Source organism: Silene latifolia, chromosome 10, assembly GCF_048544455.1.
Source record: "Silene latifolia isolate original U9 population chromosome 10, ASM4854445v1, whole genome shotgun sequence".
Lineage (NCBI taxonomy): Eukaryota > Viridiplantae > Streptophyta > Magnoliopsida > Caryophyllales > Caryophyllaceae > Silene > Silene latifolia.
The window spans coordinates 79,028,860-79,050,620 of NC_133535.1; the positions used below are offsets into that span (position 1 = coordinate 79,028,860).

A 21,761-nucleotide genomic window follows, 5' to 3' on the forward strand; every position below is an offset into this window, starting at 1 on the left:
CCCCACTGATTATCGACCCCCCATTCTCAGGTTGTTCAGATGATTGCTGTTTTGGATGATATCTTGCTGGGGAAGTACTGTGCGGTGAGATGAATAATAAAATAGGAGTTTGCTTTTATGTTTTGAGAACCTTGAATAATGTAATAATTTGGTTTTTGGAGTTAGTATTGATCCGTATTGGTCAGGTGTTTCCGCCACCTTGACCTTTTTATCAGTGTTATACTCTGATTATTCTTTTACAATATGTTTTCCCTTTGTTGTATAATCCGGTTTGTTACAGTTGGTATCAGAGCGAACATGATGTGACTCTTAATTGCGCACATTTAGTCACCTAATTGAACCTATTTTGCATACTAATATAGTATTTCATGGCCATTTTATCCGTCAATTCCTTCCTATTTTGCTTTTCTATTGCATTTTAAATGTCTTGTAGGAAAGGAGATAATGAGGCATAATTCCTATCTCTCGTGCATATTCGGAAGCCCGTTGACGATCTTGGATGAACTAGTATGAAGAGGGGGCAAGGATGATTACCAAGGATGAAGAATAAAGAGTATATGTAAGGATCGTAGGCTTATAAGCAAGGAGAAGAAACCCTGTCCCAGGATCCGTGCATCCCAAGCTCTGGACGAGTGGCTTCAGCAGATGATCCGAGCATCCCGTGACCAAGCCGCGCATCTTAACAGAGGATCCGAGCGTCCCTCAGACAATCCGAGCGGATTCCCTTAAAGGATTAGCCGTGCTTCAACCAAAGACGTACGGATCTCCATAGGAGTTGCTACCTGATCCGCGCATTTCCCTCGGGACTTGGAAGCATCTATTCAACATTTAAGCATTGTTATTTACTAATCTATCCTTGCTTAACCTAATGATGTAACACTATATATACTCCATTTGTAATAATCAAGAGGGAGAGTCCTCTTAGCTTAAAAGAAATCCCCTTAGATTAGATTAGGAGTAGACTAGAATAGATTAATCTCAATCATTGATGGTGAGATTGTCGTCGGGTCTCCCAATCAAACACATTTATATTCTCAATAAACAACTAGTTAGTGGCTAAGTCGAGGTCGATCAATGGGACGGTGTGCTTTGGGTTCTAGGTCTATCTATCTCAATTTATGCTAGTGTCACAATTTGTTTGGGTTTGTAGTTGTGTTCTAAACTAATGAAAGTAATAAAGTAAAACAAACAATAAATTAAGAGATGTAAACAAATGACTAAAAGTGCTAGGATATCATGGGTTCATAGGGGATTCATGGGAGTACATCATACAAACATGTTCTCAATTATATGCAAGCACTTATTGTTATGGGATCGAGTTAGTGTATATCTTACAATCCCTAAGAAAGTTTGGGTCCCGGAGCCGAATCGATTAGATTGTACAACACCTACAAGTCGACTTAATCCTTCCTATTCAACATTATGCATGGTCTAATGAGGCTCGAGTTGGTTTATGTCTTACAAGCTTCATTGAAAGGATAAGTGATGGGTAAAAAATATAAGGATTCATAGGCTCGCATTTCATCAAACATAACATGTGCATAAGTTGAAATCACAACAAGTAAGCAAATTAATTATGAAAACATATTAGATTAAGCATGAATTATTACCCATGTTGGTTTTCCCTAATTCCCCATTAATCCTAGCTAAAGAAACTACTCACTCATTATCATGGGAAACATGCCATTAATGGTGTCAATCATCATAACAAGTAAACATGATAAGAGAATGAGGAAATAAGTAATAAAGAGTAAAGAGTAAAGGAATTGTACCAACTTAGGAATGATCCAAATATAAAGCAAAGAATAATAGAAGAAAACTTGATTGATTGATGAAGAGTTGTCAATTCTCCAATAATAACCCAATAATATTCAATTACCCAACAATAATAAACATGAACAATAATAAGGAAAGATTAATGTGTAATTTGGTGGAAAGATTGAGATTAGTCTATTCTAATCTACTCTTAATCTAATCTAAGAGAGGTTTTTCTCCTCTAAGAAGGCGTTCTCTTTTGATTATTACATATGGAGTATATATAGTGGTGCATCATTAGGTTAAGTAAGGGTAGATTAGTAAATAGCATTATTAAGTGTTGAGTAGGGAAATGCTCCTCTCGAAGGGAGATGTGCATATCACGTTGCTAGTCCCGCCACAATATGCTCGTCCCGAGCGTTTGGAGTCTTGGCACGGAGGTCCTATCTCGTGATCCGAGCGGATCGTGGAGGAGACGCTCCGATTGTGTTGCTGCAAGACGCTCGGATCTGGAGGGGAGAAGACGCTCGGATCGGGCACGGGACGCTCGGATCTAAGACAGTGTTCTTCTCCATTCTTATCTACCAAACAATCTGAGCATCTTGAAGGGGAGACGCTCGTCTTGCAGGAGGCGAGCGTCTTGAGTCTCGAGCCGAGCGGATTGGCGGACAGCTTCTCTATTTGAGCTCGGATTGTAAAACGGACGTCATTTCCTCATCCAGACTCCTATTGGAGTTATTCAAAAGCCTAGACCACTTATTTTTTCGACACCGTTTCATCAGGCATACCTTCAGAGCCAAAGAAGCAAAACTTGGTTTGGTTCCGAGCAATTTCTTCTTGCAATGACTTTCTTCTCATCGTCCTTACTTTTAAGCCTATGATCCTTTTATATACTCTTTATTCCTACATCATTGGTCATCATTCTTGCCTCCTCTTCATACAAGTCCATCCAATATCATCAAAAAGCTTCCAAATATGCACGGGAGAGGGGGAATTCCGCCTCATTATCTTCTTTCCTACAAAACATATACAATGTAATAGGAAAACCAAATAGGAAGGATTTGACGGATAAAATGGCCATGAAATGCTATATTAGTATGCAAAATAGGTTCAATTAGGGGACTAAATATGCGCAATTAAGAGTCACATAAAATATCCTCAAACCGAACCTTTAATCGTCCCGAGTAAAGAGGTGACTAAAACTATACCTTTATTTAAACTATCCTACTAATATAACCGGAGTGAGACAATTAGCAGGTCTCACTCCGCCCCCTAAACTCACAACAAGACATCCATGAGGTAGGGTGCCTTCTTGCAAGGCAAGGTGGGGCTTGCCAAAATGGCGAGACATCCAAGCATTAAAGCGCACAAAATCAAGTAATGGATGTACCTACAAAAGAATAGCCACTTTCCTCATCTAAGTGGCGGTAATTATCTACAAGGGAAGCAATCTAAGGGTACACATTCCATCATAGATTTGGTTTCTTCAAACTACTAAGCCTAGAAGAATACCAGTAAATCACCTTCAAGTTGTGTCAAGCTAGGGTACCTTTGTCCTCAATCGTTAAATGCTTTTGTCAAGAGTAGTCTCCTTATGGTGTTAGAATCACTGTAGGATCGCGGAAGTCCCCTTCTTGCCTAAACAAGAAGAAGGGTCGTCTCCTCTCTACCATGCACAAAAGTGGATACGATGGAAAAGGGATCAATAGAATTTGAGTTTCGTGTGGGAGTTTGCTTTTTGTTGTTGTTATTTCCCCCAATTTCTTGTGGTATTTGACATTTGAGAACACTTTCTTTTTGTCATTTCTTTTGACGTTTGGCATTTCAACACTTGACAATTTAAACTTTTTGCATTTTCTATTGAACATTTTCAAAGCCAGTCCAATTAGTAACGAGGGTGCCTTATATTGAAGCAGAGGAGTTTATTTTTGTACTCCTCTTTTCTTTGATGCAAATTGTAAAAACTTTTTTACTTTCATTTCAATTCCTGAACTCAAATTTGAACAATTTTTGTTCCCATTCCCTTTTTGATGACAAAATGTGGTAGAACATGGATGATGGTTGCATGGTTTCAAGGGTACCTTGGAATAAACGGTAGCCAAGGAGTTATCACACAAAAGGTACTCTTGACTAGGCCTTAATCCATGGGTCAAAGGATACTATCATGACACATCCTAAGGTGTTTCACAATCATTATAATGAGCAAAGTCTTAAGAAATAAAAGTATCTACAAGGGCCTATATACACTTGTCAAGTTTCTCAAATAGATGCTTTCACTAAAATTTTCCTAAATGCAACTATATGCCATGATGCAACTAACATTTATATAACCTAATGCATATGCTTCTACCAACTAGTATGCCATATTATCTAAATGCAATCCTATAATCACATTGTTTATACCGCATCAATAAAAATAAAGCCATATAGTCATTAACATAGAGAGGAAAAAGGAGATTGGAAAGATCATACCATGCGGTCTTCAATATCCTCATGTCTCGGATGTGGCGTAGTCGATCAATGTGAAAAAGGATAGACAAACACAATATATACAATATATGCAAGATTACACTACAAAGGAAATGAACATGTTTTTGGGTTTTTGCATTTTTCAAATTTTTATGGTTTTTATGATTATGAAATAAAAGACATGTTTTTGTATTTTTCAAAAATTTTAATTTTTTTGTATTTTTGGAATATAAATTCCCATCCCCCACTTTATTTTGGACATTGTCCTTAATGTACATGTTGGAGTAGGAATGAAAAAATAAATACATTTTTTTGGATTTTCAAAGTTTTATGGAAAATGAAGTACAAATGTAATGATATGATATGAATGAATGCATGCTCTAATTAAATGCAATTCTATATGAGATATATAACAAATGAATGTAATCTAAACTACACTAGATGATGCATGATTTCTATTGAGCTATGGTCACTTATGATCAAACCTCCCCAAACAATTTTAAGCACTATTTCTAGTGTAGGAGAAATGAGGTTGGGTCATTAGTGACTATGTATGAATTAGTCTATATGCAACTAACTACATGTAGGGATTCGATAATCTTATAAGTTAACATATTGAATATGTGAATAATTAATTTAGTAATAAAATTAATTCTAGATCTTATGCATGCAAAACAATAACAAGAGTAAAGGAAAATCGGTTCCTTACATTTGTAGTTTCGGCTATTAGGGCACTAGTAAGGTCTCCTACCTTACTTAGTTCTTGAGCTTTCCTAATGGATGAACAAGATTTAATTTAGAATCTCTCCTCAAGGATTGTACCAAGAAAACCTCCTTAATACAAATATTAATTTGATTACTAGAATTAATATTTGTACCCTTAAAAAATACTACTAATATTATAAGTATACTACTTCTAGTATTAAGGGAATAATATTAGTGATTTTGTGAGAGTTTATGTTTTGTTCAACAACAAGAAGTAGGGAGATAAAGTTGTATTCAAGTGAATGAAATAATATAAGAATGAATTAGTATAAGATGAAAACACACTACTTGAGTGTGTATAGAGGAGGCCACCGGTTTTTTGGCCATGGGTAGAGTGCCCAATGCATTAGCATTTTTCTCTTCTCAAGAGTGTAGATAGGGAAGCCTAAGATTAGTAGGTAATCATGATGTCTTCCACTAAACAAAAGAATTAAGCACAACCAACCTCCTCTCCTTCATTTACACGGCACCCTTAACATTATAAGGGTCCATTTTAAGTTTGTTAATTTGCTAATATGTATAGTGTGACATATTGAACATGTTACTAGACATGTTGTTTAAATAATGCATTTTTAACAAATTAAAAATCATTATATAAACAAACTAAATCACATACAAAAATTAATTAGTAATTCACAATTACTATTACTTAAAATGGATTATATAATTATAAATCACAACTACTTGTATTTATAATAAACAATTCATTCTTACTTCAATTGTTTCATAAACAATAAATAAACCTTAAGCAATAAAACAATTTAATTACTTAGAACGAATCTTATTTAATCGAATTACAATAATATACGTATAATTATTCACAAAATTATTTGTTCAATTTTAAGGAATTAATTAACTTGTATCATCATATAATTAATTAATTAGTCAATTAAGAATGGTTTCCTAGAGGTATGACCTTAAGGGATCAACTGATCACCACCGCCACACGACAGTAATGTCAAACTCTAGTCAGCCAATCATTACCGATTAATGTGGATCAGTTGACAATAAAAAGTTACATTCCCTTATGTATTCTTAATATGAGATTTAAACATGTGATCGCATTATTGTCGAGGACACATACTCCAACACTACATGAACCATGTGAAATATAATACAAATGCAAGATAAATGTATATGTATATAACTAAATGCAAGTGTAAATGTAATGCAAAGTCAAAGGAAAGGATATCTTACAAATGGTGGTTTGAGGGAGGACTCCACCAAACTCATTCCTTGTTGCCATGTTCATTAGCATTATCTATGTTGCTTAATGCTCTTAGCAACCTATCAAAAACTTTTGAATGGGCTTCAAATAAGCATAAATAGGAGATTAGCGATGTCAAAACTTAGCCATCTTGGCTTGGAATAGAACTTGCCAAACACTCTCCCATTTGTTTTGCCCTTGGCACTTGGCTTCTTACAATGCTTCAAACCGACAAGCACATGATTCTTGTCAACCCAATGTATGAAGTATTGCCCATATTCACCCGGAGGCTTCCACTCTCCACCATCTCTTTCAAATTCTATGATGATAGAGCATTGATTTATCAATCCTTCAATAGTAGAAACATTTCTTTGATGAGGGGATAGTTGAAGGATAAGATGTGGAGGAGTCAACTTCTCACCATTGAGGTCATTCATGCTTTCATTTTCTTCACTTTCTTCTTGACCCTCCTTAGAACTTGAACCATTTCCAAAGAAAAGAGCTTCAATTTCTTCCAAACTATGATCAAAGATGCCAACATCATAGTTTTCCTCTTGGCCCCTCAATTCTCCAAAGATAGCAAGTTCAAATTCATCAACCTCTTCTTTCCAAGTTAATTTACCTTTACTCCCATAAGTGTCAAGGGAACACACTTCCTCTACATGGGTCATAGAGGGAAATTGTGGTGGGAGGTCTTCCTCATCATCATTATCATCATCATAGGTATCCCAAATTGGAGAAGCAAGGCTACTGTGGGAACTAGATACATGAGGCAATTTAGACAAAGTGCTTGTCTTATAATTGGCCTCCAACTCACATTCATCATTGCTCTCCACCCCAACTTCATCATGCTTCAATTCATCATCCACTCTTGGTCCATAATCAATCAAGAACTCCCCTTCCTCAAAAGTTACATCTTCATATTCACATCCATCATGAATGTGTGTAAAGTGGGGTACAAGTTGGAATATGGGATGTTCCATGCTTAAGAATTTAGGAGGTGGTGGGAGATTCACAAGAGTTGCTTCATAATGCCATCCAAATTCTTCTTCACCTTTATTATCTTCCCCTTCTTCTTCATTGAGCATTTGGGTGGCTTTCATTTGGGCAATTTGATTCGCCAACTTCTCATCACTAGTAACGATGTTTTTGAGAACATTGTCCCTAGCTTGGCTCTCTTCTAGCATTTGCATGAAGAGATTTTGTTGGTCTCTTAGCATTTGGAGAACCACACTTTTCATGTCAAAGGTATGCTCATTTTCTTTTTGTGGGTACATGGGAGATTGGTTGTATGGGTGTTGATTGTAGGACGACATTTGGCATTGATTGTAAAGTGGGTTTTGGGAGGGTGGTTCTTGTGGATTTTGGATGTGGGGGCTTTGGTAAGGGAAGTTTGTGGGGCAATTTGAGTTTTCATTGTAGAGTTATAGGATGTGGGTGTGTTTTCTTGCTCAACAAACCTTCTCCATTCATACATGTCATACTCATTTACTCCAACTTGCCCATATACTTGTTCTTGTTGGAAGCCATCTGCCATCATCATTACTAGGACAAAGATATAACTACAAACAAGGAAACTGCAAGAAAACGTTAAAAGCAACCTTGGGGAACAAGTTCCTCAAGGTTAAAGCACAATTAAGAATATACAAACAAGTAAGAACTTAATCACAAAACACCATCCCCGGCTACGGCGCCATTTTGATTGTGAGATTGTCGCCGGGTCTCACAATCAAACACATTTATATTCTTAACAAACAACTAGTCAGTGGTTAAGTCGAGGTCGATCCATGAGACTGCGTGCTTTGGGTTCTAGGTCTATCTATCTCAGTTTATGCTAGTGTCACAATTTGTTTGGGTTTGTAGTTGTGTTCTAAACTAATGAAAGTAATAAAGTAAAACAAATAATAAATTAAGAGATGTAAACAAATGACTAAAAGTGCTAGGATATCATGGGTTCATAGGGGATTCATGGGAGTGCATCATACAAACATGTTCTCAATTATATACAAGCATTTATTGTTGTGATGGGATCGAGTTAGTGTATATCTTACAATCCCTAAGAAGGTTTGGGTCCCGGAGCCGAATCGATTAGATTGTACAACACTTAAGAGTCGACTTAATCCTTCCTATTCAACATTATGCATGGTCTAATGAGGCTCGATTTGGTTTATGTCTTACAAGCTTCATTGAAAGGATAAGTGATGGGTAAAAAATGGAAGGATTCATAGGCTCGCATTTCATCAAACATAACATGTGCATAAGTTGAAATCACAACAAGTAAGCAAATTAATTATGAAAACATATTAGATTAAGCATGAATCATTCCCCATGTTGGTTTCCCCTAATTAACCATTAATCCAAGCTAAAGAAACTACTCACTCATTATCATGGGAAACATGTCATAATGGTGTCAATCATCACAACAAGTATAAACATGATAAGAGAATGAGGAAATAAGCAATAAAGAGTAACGAGTAAAGGAATTGTACTAACTTAGGAATGATCCAAATATAAAGTAAAGAATAATAGAAGAAAACTTGATTGATTAATGAAGAGTTGTCAATTCTCCAATAATAACCCAATAATCTTCAATTACCCAATAATAATAAACTTGAACAATAATTAAGGAAAAATTAATGTGTAATTTTGTGGAAAGATTGAGATTAGTTGTAACACCCCGTATTTTATTAAGTTGGATAAAATTCTTTTAATTGCTATTTTGAATTTAATTACATCATTTAACGATTTATATATATATGCTTAGCTAATTAATTAATTTCATCATAATTCGATACGTTAATATTAATAATCATTAATAAGTTTATTTAAAGTTAGTTCGAGTTTATTTATTTAATAATTTTCGTTTCTTTACGAGTCCTTATGAAAGTTGTTTTAAGTGAACCCGAGATGGATTTTGGGAACAAAACCGTCCAATTAGCTATTTTGAGCTTATTTCACTAAATTAGCAATTTTTTTATTAATATCCGTTAGTTTCGTAAAAATCGCTAATAATTCCGTTTCAAGCCGACTTCTTATTATTTACGTTAACTAGCTGAGTTTATTTTATTTTCACTCATTAAATTTATTTATTATTGATTCCGTTTTATTACTGAAACTTTTACTTAAATCGGTTAAATTTAACTCGAAACGGTTTTAATAACGATCGAAGTTTCTTAACGATGAAGAAACGTACGTATAATAAATAGCAGGAAGGCAAGCTGCTCCCTCATTTCTCACGCAGCATTCTTTCTTCTCCCTTCCTTTTTCTTCTTTTCGTTCTGTTTTGATTTTTTTTTCTGTTTTTGATTTTAAATTGATCCTGCCACTCCGTTTGTCATCCGTTATCAATGATTTTCGTCCCATATTGCTGCTCCCATCGTTCCTGTCAATCCGTTGTAAGTAAAATTCATTTTCGTCATGTATTTTTACAAACCCATTTATATTTTCAGCTTTATTTATTATAAGACGGTTGTAGGTGCTGAGATAGACGGTCTGGTAGAAGATTTGTTAGTCATAAATGATTAGTTCAATCGGAAAAAGGTAACAATTATAGATTACTCGATATTACTTGTAAAATATGTTTATTTCGAATGCTGGTTAGTCTGTTTTATAATTAAGACGGTGTATAATTATATATAGGGATCCTTATGGATGTTAATTAGTCAGTTGTATAGTTGAGACGGTGTATACTTGATATGTGGAGATGATTGAGACGGTGTATACTGACCTCAAGGGATCATTTGGGATGCTAGCTAGTAAGTGGTATATTTAAGACGGTGTATGCTGACATGTATGGATTGTTTTGGGTGATAATTGGTGTGTTTTATAGTTGAGACGGTGTATACTGACATGTAGGGATTGTTTTGGACTAATTTGGACTCTGTGTTGGGGCGATTTTTGTAGTCTTTAGGGACTGTTTTTGAGTTGCTTTATACTTGTGGATTTCCGCTCTAAAACCGTTTTAAATGCTGACTTAGTTGGCTCAGCTAGGACTGTTTTTAGGCGCAAGAATGGAGTCTTAAGGGGACGATTGGTACTCTGTTTTGGGGAGGGACGAGAGCTGTCATCGTGGGTTTTCACTTTGCATTTGAGGACTGGAGTTGGGGTCGAGCTTAGGCATCTTTTGGGTTCTGTTTTGGACTGATTTTTGGGTCAGGTTATGAAGTAGGGTGAAGGGTGGCTATGGATAGTCGGGTGGTGGTCGTGTCGGACTAGTTGTGGCCTAGGCAGTGACCTAGCTAAGTCACGAGTTTGAGGCCATGTGTAGTTGGTGGTTAGGCCGAGTTTGAGGTTGTCATAATAACTTTTGAGCCGTGTCTATAAATTGTTTTGACGCTAGTTTGGTTTATTTAAAATATAATTAAATTAATTTCCGCCTCATATTTTATATAAAGATAATTCGTTAATATCGTCCTTTCACATAATTATTTTAGGTGGCTCATATGTGGTTGAAGATGAAGAGTAATTTTGGGTTTTAGAAGCTTTCTCAAGTTTATTGCTTGTCTCTTTGCTAGCGTAAGGTAACTATTCCGAGTTACTCGACGAATTAATGTCACATTAGTAGTTAATGTTGTGCCTGTTGTTTGTTAAGTGTTTAGGTGATTGATAATGTGTTACTTTCGTTTTTCACATGATAGAAATTAGAAATAGCATGAGAATTATATTGTGATAAATTTTATGATTTGGGCCAAAGTAGGCAAAGACTACGAGTGGGCCGTTTGACCGAACGAGTTTGGTCAAGCTAGGTTTAAACCAAATCGACCTCGATTTGACCGATGACCCGTCGCGGGACTCGGGTCGAGGGTTTGTCTTTGAGGTGAGATTGGTTGTTATTGGAAATTTTATGTTATGTCTTGATATTTGTAATTATCATTTCACATGTTGGTTGTTGGATAAATTGGCTGCTTTATACTTCAGTCTTGTTGCCTCTTTGCCATTTTAGCTTGTTCTCATGAATTATAAAATTAACGGTTAGCTGGAATTTGGATTATTATTGATAATGGAGATATTGTTGGATTGTCAGCTGAATTGGGTATCCTACTTGTCTTGTGTGGTGTGGGCTAAAGTATTCAAGCTGGGACTAGGTCCTAGGTGAGTATTTCGGCCTTCATCATAGATAGGTCATTATAGTCTTTGACGAGTGTATGTTCACTGCTTAATAGCCTCTGTGTTCCTGACTTGGTGGGTTTATATCCAAGTTGGGGCATGACCTCATTACTTATTTTGAGAGTAAGTGGTCAGCTTAAGTACTAGCCAACCCTTTGGTGGACTCCTTAGGGTACTCACTTTGTTTTAGAAAAATTGTGGGTCTTGGGTGCGGTGGTGTGTATCCGCATGTCTAGGTCTGCGCAGATTTTAGGCTAGGGTTGTGTTGTGTCTTGGCCATGTTTTGATAGAACCTCTGAGCCAAGATACCGGTTCGATTACCTTCCCTACCTCGTGGTATAGACTCGAGTTCTGAGTGACTATTGACGGGACTAAGAACTTATGCCTGTCTTTGATATATTGCCCTTTCTTGTTTGATGATTCTATGAATCATAGAAGGTGAGATGCAAGCCGGCTATGGTTGATAGAGTTTGGATTCCTGGATGTTATGTGATTCACATGATAGTGTAGTACGAGTCGGTCTAGTATTCACATGCTAGGACTATGTGTGGTTATATTGTTGTTCACATGATAATTAGCACGATTGTCTAGCATCTATATGCTAAGGCATTGTGTGATTCGTATTCATATTCTTATGTTTACATGTTATATTAATTATGACATTTCGTGGCTGGGAGAACTCGGAGTTACTCCCCACTGACTGTGGCTTTCGTATTTGTATAAAATGCGAATGACAGGTAGGTGATGCATATATGGGGTACATGGACGAGCTAGCGAGCAAAGTAACCTTGGAACCTAGATTGGTTTTATTTTATTGTGACCCTTATACACTTTTTATGTCACATACATTTTAGGGACATATGTCTCCCTCTTTACATTTGGTTGTATAATTTGCTATTCGCGACTTTAGCGATGGTTATGTTATGACTCTTCTAGTTAGACCTTGTATGTTTGACACCTTCCAATTTGGATATCTTTATAACAGGTTCAGGTTTTAAAAATTACAGGTTTTTACCCAAATGAACTTATTACAAACATATCCATGCAGTTTTATTCTAGAATTACGTGTTTATTTTTCCGTAATAAATGAGGGTGTGACAGTTGGTATCAGAGCATATTTGCTCCCGACGGACGTTTGTGCACCCCAATATAAATAACTTGACCTTAAAATAAGAAACTTGAGAGATGGGTAATATGGGTAGACTTAGGACCTTATGTTGTAGTCTCTTTGTGTTTGCTCTTTGTTAGGTACTAACCTGTTTGTTGATTGTCATTTAATAATTGTTGCGTTCTTGGATCAATGACCGTGAGCTTATCTATAGCTAATGGAGTTATTACCCTTATTATAAAAAAAATTTGAACTAAAGGTTTTGAAAATATTTTAATGTTTTTCACTGGTTTTAACGTCAATTAGTGTTAAAACTTGTTATTGGAGACGTCTGATAATTAGTTTTATCATTTGTTGGTGTAAAAATGTATTTTTATGTCTCTGAATTGGAATATTGATGTTCTTGAGTGATCGCCAAGAGTATCTCCGTTCCATTAAAAGGACACTTATATTTTAAGAAGATCAAGATTTAGTGCCTATTGCTGAGGATTGAAGATTTGTTCAACCTTTGAAGAATGCTTCTACTTCCTTGAAGATGTTTCTCGTTCTTTTTGTATCTCGCCTTATTCTTAATCTCTTGGTGCTTATCCTCCTTCTAAACTCCCTTTTATTTTACTTTAAAAGCTACGCTTGTACTCCTAACTTGTCCTTTGTTCTTTGCTTATCCTCCCTTAACGCCATTAGATAGTACATTTTCTTGTGAGGAATGTTGACCTTGGTTGGAAAATTCGACTTTTGAGGAGATTGTTTGTGTCTGACCCTTAACCCTAGCTTTGAGAAGTCGTGATGTTAGAAAGACTTAGGTAATGTGATGAGACATACTTAGTGATTCTTATACCTAGTTCCTTGACAAAGTAAGTATAATCGATTGGTGGATTCTTTGTGTTAGGAATGAGTTGCCTATGTGATTAAAGTTATAGAACTTGGCTTTGTTGTTTATGTTTGGGATTTGAAAGCTTAGTAGGTTGAGCGTCGTCACCTTAGGAGTAAACATGAGATAAGTTTAGGATATGAATTTGGAAGAAAACCCATTTTTAGATGTTAACAATTCCGTATAGATTGGTGATGTGATTTGGTGTTAGTTGTTCCTTGAGAACTTTGTTGAGAAGTCTTTGTCAATTCATTCTTTGGTTTTTAAAACATAGAGGTTGTGTCGAGTGCTTGAGATAAAGAGATGCTTTTATACTTGAGTGGTAGATTTGCTTCAGGGGAATCCTAATATGTGATAATATAGGTGGAAGAAGTATCTAACCGATTTATCACCCCTTAAGCGAGCGTTTATTTTACCTTGACCCTTGTTTGGGATTTGGTCGTTTTGTCATGAAGGTACAATACCCTAATAGGCGTGACCTTGTTAGAGAGAACCTTAAGTTTTAGGAAGCGTATGGTTTAAGCCTTAAAATCCTCTTTCATACCTTTAATCGTTTTCCTCCCTTTCGTTCATACCTTGGATGGATTTGATTCTTAAGTATAAAAGTTCACACGTTATTTCCTTGTCTTGAATACCTTCCTAATTCTAATATCTCTTACTGGTTGGTAACTAGTTATCTTTATGATTCGACTCTTTTAGTCTCACACCCTGACATGTTGCTTAAGTTTCCTTGTTGTCTAAATTCCCTTTCTCCTCGATAATAAGCGTTACCGTTCATACCTCCTTTCCTCGCTTCATCTTGCTCCTCCTTTAAGTTTGACATTCGTATCTTGTGAAACTCTATCTTTGACATCCTTGTAATTTCGACTTCAATTTCTACCCTATGAAATTCATTATAGCTCTCTTGTTACTTAAGTTTGAGCTCTCTTAACATACTTTGTTTCTATGCTATCTAAGTTACTTTACTTTTTGTACAACTTCTAAACTTTCAAGCTACCAGTTTCGATTCATTCTTAAAAGTTTATGTCACTTCTGCAAACCTAACCTATTTTTTTTAAAGATCTGAAAATGAAAATTTGATTTAGTTCCCTATTCCTTCCTTAAATATATAAACTCATTTATCGTAATTTTAATTACTAGACCCGAGATTTCGTTAAGTTTTATCCAATTTCTGTTAACTTTGATCTATTTATGACTTCTTTGTCAAAGTTTAATGTCACACTTTCAGGGATTTGACCCCCAATTGGGTTTAAAAGTGAAACCTTTATTTCTATTTTGGCTTTTTGCAAAAGAAAATTTGAGTAGATTACCTTTCTCTTATTTTGATTTTAACGTTGATCAGATGTTAGAACTAGTTATTGGAAACGTTTGATAACTTGTTCTACGCTTGTCGGCGAATAATTTTTGTTTTAAATTTGTCTCTGACTTGGAAAGTTAGCGCTCTTGTGTGCACGACAAGGGCAATTTCGTTCCATGAATGAGACTTATACTTTTGAAAACTTTTCATTAATGTTTCTGAAAGTATTTTGATTTTCGATTTATACAAATAATTTGCTTTTTGACCTTATCTTTGATTTGGAATGTGATGTTCTTGAATGCGCAACGAGAACACTTCCGTTCCTCTGATGAGAATCTGGTTCTGTCGGAAAATTTTATTTGAAACTTTTGAAAGAATTTTGATTCTTACGATGAGTGACCTTTTAAATGTTTTGGTTACCGATTCCAATTTCAGTTTTATTTTTATAACCTTTCATTTATACTTTCAAGTTTCGAGGACGAAACTTTTTAAAATATGGGGTGATTGGAACACCCCGTATTTTATTAAGTTGGATAAAATTCTTTTAATTGCCATTTTGAATTTAATTACATCATTTAACGATTTATATATATATGCTTAGCTAATTAATTAATTTCATCATAATTCGATACGTTAATTTTAATAATCATTAATAAGTTTATTTAAAGTTAGTTCGAGTTTATTGAAATTAATTCGAGTTTATTTATTTAATAATTTCCGTTTCTTTACGAGTCCTTATGAAAGTTGTTTTAAGTGAACCCGAGATGGATTTTGGGAACAAAACCGTCCAATTAGCTATTTTGAGCTTATTTCACTAAATTAGCAATTTTTTTATTAATATCCGTTAGTTTCGTAAAAATCGCTAATAATTCCGTTTCAAGCCGACTTCTTATTATTTACGTTAACTAGCTGAGTTTATTTTATTTTCACTCATTAAATTTATTTATTATTGATTCCGTTTTATTACTGAAACTTTTACTTAAATCGGTTAAATTTAACTCGAAACGGTTTTAATAACGATCGAAGTTTCTTAACGATGAAGAAACGTACGTATAATAAATAGCGAGCGGGCAAAAGTTGCTCTCTCATTTCTCACGCATTTCTTTCTTCTCCCTTCCTTTTTCTTCTTTTAGTTCTGTTTTGATTTTTTTTTTTTTTGATTTTAAATTGATCCCGCCACTCCGTTTGTCATCCGTTATCAATGATTTTCGTCCCATATTCTTTGCTCCCATCGTTCTGTCAATCCGTTGTAAGTAAAATTCATTTTCGTCATGTATTTTTACAAACCCATTTATATTTTCACTTTATTTATTATAAGACGGTTGTAGGTCTTTGAGATAGACGCAGTGCAGTAGAAGATTTGTTAGTCATAAATGATTAGTTCAATCGGAAAAAGGTAACAATTATAGATTACTCGATATTACTTGTAAAATATGTTTATTTCGAATGCTGGTTAGTCTGTTTTATAATTAAGACGATGTATAATTATATATAGGGATCCTTATGGATGTTAATTAGTCAGTTGTATAGTTGAGACGGTGTATACTGATATGTGGAGATGATTGAGACGGTGTATACTGACCTCTAGGGATCATTTGGGATGCTAGATAGTAAGTGGTATATTTAAGACGGTGTATGCTGACATGTATGGATTGTTTTGGGTGATAATTGGTGTGTTTTATAGTTGAGACGGTGTATACTTGACATGTAGGGATTGTTTTGGACTAATTTGGACTCGTGTTGGGGCGATTTTTGTAGTCTTTAGGGACTTTTTTGAGTTGCTTTATACTTGTGGATTTCCGCTCTAAAACCGTTTTAAATGCTGACTTAGTTGGCTCAGCTAGGACTGTTTTTAGGCGCAAGAATGGAGTCTTAAGGGGACGATTGGTACTCTGTTTTGGGCAGGGACGAGAGCTGTCATCGTGGGTTTTCGCTTTGCATTTGAGGACTGGAGTTGGGGTCGATCTTAGGCATCTTTTGGGTTCTGTTTTGGACTGATTGTTGGGTCAGGTTATGAAGTAGGGTGAAGGGTGGCTATGGATAGTCGGGTGGTGGTCGTGTCGGACTAGTTGTGGCCTAGGCAGTGACCTAGCTAAGTCACGAGTTTGAGGCCATGTGTAGTTGGTGGTTAGGCCGAGTTTGAGGTTGTCATAATAACTTTTGAGCCGTGTCTATAAATTGTTTTGACGCTAGTTTGGTTTATTTAAAATATAATTAAATTAATTTCCGTCTCATATTTTATATAAAGATAATTCGTTAATATCGTCCTTTCACATAATTATTTTAGGTGGCTCATATGTGGTTGAAGATGAAGAGTAATTTTGGGTTTTAGAAGCTTTCTCAAGTTTATTGCTTGTCTCTTTGCTAGCGTAAGGTAACTATTCCGAGTTACTCGACGAATTAATGTCACATTAGTAGTTAATGTTGTGCCTGTTGTTTGTTAAGTGTTTAGGTGATTGATAATGTGTTACTTTCGTTTTTCACATGATAGAAATTAGAAATAGCATGAGAATTATATTGTGATAAATTTTATGATTTGGGCCAAAGTAGGCAAAGACTACGAGTGGGCGGATTGACCGAACGAGTTTAGTCAAGCTAGGTTTAAACCATCGACCTCGATTTGACCGATGACCCGTCGCGGGACTCGGGTCGAGGGTTTGTCTTTGAGGTGAGATTGGTTGTTATTGGAAATTTTATGTTATGTCTTGATATTTGTAATTATCATTTCACATGTTGGTTATTGGATGAATTGGTGCCTTATACTTGATCTTGTTGCCTCTTTGCCATTTTAGCTTGTTCTCATGAATTATGAAATTAACGGTTAGCTGGAATTTGGATTATTATTGATAATGGAGATATTGTTGGATTGTCAGCTGAATTGGGTATCCTACTTGTCCTGTGTGGTGTGGGCTAAAGTATTCAAGTCGGGACTAGGCTGGGACTAGGTCCTAGGTGAGTATTTCGGCCTTCATCATAGATAGGTCATTATAGTCTTTGACGAGTGTATGTTCACTGCTTAATAGCCTCTGTGTTCCTGACTTGGTGGGTTTATATCCAAGTTGGGGCATGACCTCGTTACTTATTTTGAGAGTAAGTGGTCAACTTAAGTACTAGCCAACCCTTTGGTGGACTCCTTAGGGTACTCACTTTGTTTTAGAAAAATTGTGGGTCTTGGGTGCGGTGGTGTGTATCCGCATGTCTAGGTCTGCTTGTGATTTTTAGGCTAGGGTTGTGTTGTGTCTTGGCCATGTTTTGATAGAACCTCTGAGCCAAGATACCGGTTCGATTACCTTCCCTACCTCGTGGTATAGACTCGAGTTACAGAGTGACTATTGACGGGACTAAGAACTTATGCCTGTCTTTGATATATTGCCCTTTCTTGTTTGATGATTCTATGAATCATAGAAGGTGAGATGCAAGCCGGCTATGGTTGATAGAGTTTGGATTCCTGGATGTTATGTGATTCACATGATAGTGTAGTACGAGTCGGTCTAGTATTCACATGCTAGGACTATGTGTGGTTATATTGTTGTTCACATGATAAGCACGATTGTCTAGCATCTATATGCTAAGGCATTGTGTGATTCGTATTCATATTCTTATGTTTACATGTTATATTAATTATGACATTTCGTGGCTGGGAGAACTCGGAGTTACTCCCCACTGACTGTGGCTTTCGTATTTGTATAAAATGCGAATGACAGGTAGGTGATGCATATATGGGGTACATGGACGAGCTAGCGAGCAAAGTAACCTTGGAACCTAGATTGGTTTTATTTTATTGTGACCCTTATACACTTTTTATGTCATATACATTTTAGGGACATATGTCTCCCTCTTTACATTTGGTTGTATAATTTGCTATTCGCGACTTTAGCGATGGTTATGTTATGACTCTTCTAGTTAGACCTTGTATGTTTGACACCTTCCAATTTGGATATCTTTATAACAGGTTCAGGTTTTAAAAATTACAGGTTTTTACCCAAATGAACCTATTACAAACATATCCATGCAGTTTTATTCTAGAATTACGTGTTTATTTTTCCGTAATAAATGAGGGTGTGACATTAGTCTATTTTAATCTACTCCTAATCTAATCTAAGAGAGGTTTTTTTCCTCTAAGAAGGCCTTCTCTTTTGATTATTACAAATGGAGTATATATAGTGGTGCATCATTAGGTTAAGCAAGGGTAGATTAGTAAATAGCATTGCTAAGTGTTGAGTAGGGAAATGCACCTCTCGAAGGGAGATGCGCATATCACGTTGCTAGTCCCGCCACAATATGCTCTCCCGAGCGTCTGGAGTCTTGGCACGGAGGTCTTGTCTCGTGATCCGAGCGGATCGTGGAGGAGACGCTCGGATTGTGTTGCTGTAAGACGGGCGTCTTGGAGGGAAGACGCTCGGATCTAGAGGAGAGAAGACGCTCAGATCGGGCACGGGACGCTCGGATCTAAGACAGTGTTCTTCTCCATTCTTGTCTGCCAAACAATCTGAGCGTCTTGAAGGGGAGACGCTCGTCTTGCAGGAGGCGAGCGTCTTGAGTCTCGGGACGAGCGGATTGGTGGACAGCTTCTCTATTTGAGCTCGGACTGTAAAACGGACGTCATTTCCTCATCCGGACTCCTATTGGAGTGATTCAAAAGCCTAAACCACTTGTTTTTTTTGACGCTGTTTCATCTAGCATACTTTCAGAGACAAAGAATCAACCCTTGGTTTGGTTTAGAGCAATTTCTTCTTGCAATGACTTTCTTCTCATCATCCTTACTTTTAAGCCTATGATCCTTCTATATACTCTTATTCATACTAGTCCATCCAATATCATCAAAAAGCTTCCAAAAATGCATGGGAGATTGGGAATTCCGCCTCATTATCTTCTTTCCTACAAAATATATACAATGTAGTAGGAAAACCAAATAGGAAGGATTTGACGGATAAAATGGCCATGAATTTCTATATTAGTATGCAAAATAGGTTCAATTAGGGGACTAAATATGTGCAATTAAAAGTCACATCAATCATTCCACAAAAATTACACATTAATCTTTCGTTAATTATTGTTCAAGTTTATTATTGGGTAATTGAAGATTATTGGGTTATTATTAGAGAATTGACAACTCTTCACCAATCAATCAAGTTTTCTGCTATTATTCTTTCCTTTCCATTTGTTCATCTTAAAATTGGTATAATTCCTTTACTCTTTACTCTTTATTGCTTATTTCTTCACTCTTTTATCATGTTTATAATTGTTGTGATGATTGACACCATTGATGACATTTTCCCATGATAATAAGTGAGTAGTTACTTAACTAGGATTAGTGGGGGGTTAGGGGAGTTAATCATGGGATAGATTTATGCTTAATGAGTCCATATGAATGCTTGGTTATTGTTTTTCAACTTATGCACACATCATGTATGATGAAATGCTAGACTATGAAACCTTGCATTTTTTACCCATATCTTATCTTTTCAAAAAGGCCTGTAAGATATAAACCAACTCAAGCCTTGTTAGACCTTGCCTATAGTTGAAATAGGGATAACCCAAGTCGACTTGTAGGTGTTGTAAAGTCTTAACCGACTCGGTCTGAGATATAAGTTTCCCCTAGGAATTGGATTATCATGCATGTAGTTTAATAGGAAGAATTAAGTCGACTTGTAGGTGTTGTAAAGTCACAAATGACTCGGCTCCGGGACCCAAATATTCTTATGAATTATACGACATGAACTAACTTAATTCCAACAATAATAAATTGCTTGCATCTATATAACTCATTTATGCTATCTTACCATGATTCCCCTTATGATCACATGACATCCTAGTATCCTTTATTATTTGTTTACATCTTTATTTGCTTTATTATTTGTTTTACTTTATTGCTTACATTAGTTTAGAACCAACTACAAACCAAATCAATTGTGACAACCCTAAGCACAACTATGATTAGATTGAACAATTCGAGTACCCCCGTCCCGTGGATCGACCTCGACTAGCTTGCTATGCTAGTTGTTGGGTATAAATGTGTTTCATGGCGGACAACGAGCCGCACCATCAAAATGGTGTCGTTGCCGGGGACGGTGTTGTGTGTTTGAATCGTTCTTTTGTCTAGTTTTAGTTGTGCTTCTTCTTGAGAAGCCTTGGTTCCTTGGGAATTTCGTTTCTTGTGCTTTAACCTAGAGGAACTTGTTCCTCAAGGTTCGTTCTTATCGTTTTATTGTAGTTTCCATGTTTGTAGTTGTATCTTTGTTTTAGCTATGATGATGACTCAAGACTTGGTACATGGAGTATGTGGTGGATCTTTTGAGTATGACTATGGGTATGGGAAGTTTGAGGAGCAAGTCACCTACCTTACAACTCATACAATGAAAATTCTAACTACTACCCCAACTTTCCCCACCAAAATCACCACATCCAGTATCCACAACAACTACCCTCCCAATACCCACTTTACAATGAATTCCAAATGCCACAATACAACCACACTCACACCCACCCACAACAAAAATATGAGCCCGAATTTGACATTCAAAATATGGTTCTCCAAATGATGGGATATCAACAAAATTTCTTCAAACAAGTGCTAGAGGAGAGCCAAAATAGGGACAATGTTCTTTAAAGCATTGTTACCCATGGTGAGGAGTTGGCAATTCAAATTGCCTAAATGAAGGAAGCCCAAGTAACTACTCCTCACCATTCCCTAGACATTGATAATGAATAAGAGTTTGAAGGAGTTACCTTTGATGAGAAGTGGGAAGAGCCAATCTCCTTGAGCTCTTGTGAGTATGAAATTGTGGTATTTGATGAAGAAGATATGAGGTTGAGTAAGCCAAATACTCTAAGCCTTTGTGACTATGAGGGTGTGTCATTTGATGTGAATGTTGAGGTGTTGGAGAAAGAGCTGATGAAGAGGAGTGAAGCCCATATCTATGATTCCTATGAAGATAGCAATGATGGCAAACCTATGGATGAAAATTATGCGAAACATGTGTCTTGCAAGGACTTATAAAATGAAGAAGAGGAATGGAGTTGTGAGATTGCCTCACTTGAGGAGCCCATCCTTGAGAAGTTTGAGGTATGCTTCCATGAAGAAGATGAATGCCACTTTCCTATTGACCATGAAGACCTTTTCGCACCCACCACGTAAACTATGATTGTTGGAGAGGATATGATAAACCTTCTCCAAGAGGTC

General features: G+C 36.2%; 1 long non-coding RNA gene across 1 annotated transcript in view; it reads left to right on the plus strand.

The window, feature by feature from the left end:
- The window catches only part of LOC141609044 (uncharacterized), a 174,226-nt gene extending 161,937 nt beyond the window's left edge, over positions 1-12,289 (plus strand). The window contains exons 2-3 of the long non-coding RNA XR_012527160.1: positions 10,630-10,716; positions 12,040-12,289. This is a non-coding gene — a long non-coding RNA (uncharacterized LOC141609044). The remainder of the gene's footprint in view (positions 1-10,629; positions 10,717-12,039) is intronic.
- The last annotated feature ends 9,472 nt before the right edge of the window (positions 12,290-21,761 follow it).